This window comes from Echiichthys vipera, assembly GCF_963691815.1.
Source record: "Echiichthys vipera genome assembly, chromosome: 10".
Classification (NCBI taxonomy): domain Eukaryota; kingdom Metazoa; phylum Chordata; class Actinopteri; order Perciformes; family Trachinidae; genus Echiichthys; species Echiichthys vipera.
The window spans coordinates 14,672,340-14,674,264 of record NC_139835.1 but is presented as its reverse complement, the minus strand read 5'-3'; the positions used below and the strand labels follow the sequence as shown (position 1 = coordinate 14,674,264).

The 1,925-nt window shown below is 38.3% G+C and overlaps 1 protein-coding gene across 3 annotated transcripts in view; it reads right to left on the bottom strand.

The window, feature by feature from the left end:
* Positions 1-643, bottom strand: part of kansl1l (KAT8 regulatory NSL complex subunit 1-like) — a 22,168-nt gene extending 21,525 nt beyond the window's left edge. For all 3 annotated transcript variants that reach the window (XM_083921409.1, XM_083921411.1, XM_083921410.1), the window contains exon 1: positions 420-643. The gene's annotated coding sequence lies outside the window, so the exon portion shown is untranslated. The remainder of the gene's footprint in view (positions 1-419) is intronic.
* Between the last annotated feature and the right edge of the window lie 1,282 nt (positions 644-1,925).

Genomic DNA, 1,925 nt, shown 5'->3' with positions numbered 1-1,925 from the left:
TACAAGTGTAATTTTGAAAATGACTAACTTTGAAAATAACCAAAAGGTGCATTTTTGAAAGGTTTACATTAGTTACAGTTACATAGTTGGAGCCCCCCCCACCCCCCTGTGAAGTTTGACCCAGGGCCCCAACAGACTCTAGAATCGCCCCTGTAAACATCTATGAAGGATACGGATGGAAAGTGGTGTGAAACGTTGAAGTAAGTTGTCACAACCAAAACCACGAAGGAGCAAGAAAACAGGGGGGTTTCATTAGCTGGATACTGGTTCATCACAGGTTACATTTACGTTAGTTTACACTAACAACGACATGACATTCGCAGTCACTTAAACTGTGTTAAATACATGAGCTACGCTAACTAAACAGCGGCAAATAACGTACGTTAACGACAACAGTCCTTAAAGTATCTATTACTCACCCGAACAGGAGGAAAACCGTTGACTTGACATCGTTTATTCCAGTTGAGAGTTAACAGTTACGGCTGAATATGTCGTTAAGGCTTTCTTTTCATTCCTTTGCCGATCCTTACCAGAAAATTAAATGTGGCTTGTTTATCTGGCAACCCAACTGGCTGTCCAGCGGTGGCATTTATTTCGCCCAGAGTATCGATCTTCTTCTTTAAACTGACAGTGCGCCTCCTCCTCCTCCTGCTTCACTCATCAACTGCCGAGGAGACCCGACAGCTGAACGAGGAGGGGCTGGACCGCACTCATGATGCCTTCACGACCTCTTCAGAAGCTCAGAGTCGGGAGCACTCAGAGGTGAAAAATTCCACTTCCCAACTTGCTATTTTTCCCCCAAACTCCACTTTCTTCATAACATTTACATTATATTACATTTGAAAAAGTAACGTCTGAGGGGGTACGATTTTACCTGAAAGAACCAATTTGGGTTTGAAATACTGTACATATGCGAAGTGCACTGCATTCACCAAAGAAATAAAATAAAATCTCAGAATTTATCACATATTTTATGTTGTTTTTTTTGTTTTTGTTTTTTTACTTTATATCTAGATATTCTCATCTAACAACAACACAACTTTAATTTCAAAATGATCGCAAATATTTAGTCTCATAGTTACTTGACCATCGTTTCATATATTACAAGACGGTTATTAATTACATCTGGATCTCGTAATTATGTGTGTTTTATCGTCTCATCTCGTCGTGATGTATTTAACCTTTGTTTAACCAGGACAAAGACTCATTGAGATTTTAAGAAAGCAGGCGGCAGCACAAGTAACACGCAAACATATAACATTTAAATGGAAACAAGTAAAAAATAACATCTTCTAAGATATCAAAACATTATTCAACAAAACCTCCACAGCCGGCTTCCAAGTCGTTAGGCGTCGTTATAAATGTGTCCAATGAAACCAGCTCTCGAAGAGTCAGGCAGTTTTGTAACTGGTTCCAATCAGACAGAGCAGCAAACTTAAATGCCTCTTTTCACAGTTCAATATGTCATTAAGGGAGAGTTGCATTTTCATAGTATCAAGATACAGATCTCATAATTGTGACATCTGTCATCTGAATCATCTATTACAACTTGTAATTATAAGATATAACAAGCCACAATTACTAGATAAGGTATCTGAATAGTTTTCTTTAATGAACACAACGCACTGCAGAGAACAGCAACAACTAGAACTTAAATTCACTTTCAGACAGCCTAAATAACAGCTGGTGCATTTGGCAACTATTGTAAGTGCTATTAAACTACTACTAGTCACCCAGTCCCAGAGAAAGATGGGCGGAAGTGCCTGATGTTTGAAAGAGAAAGACTATCTTGTCTTATTTCATATTTAGGACTCTTCATTACAGTATGTAAGACTTGACAAGGTGTTTGAAAACTCAAAAAGTAGCTATTAATAAATCTAAAAGTCGATTTAAGGGCCAATAGCTGGCCAGTGGCTTACATTTTA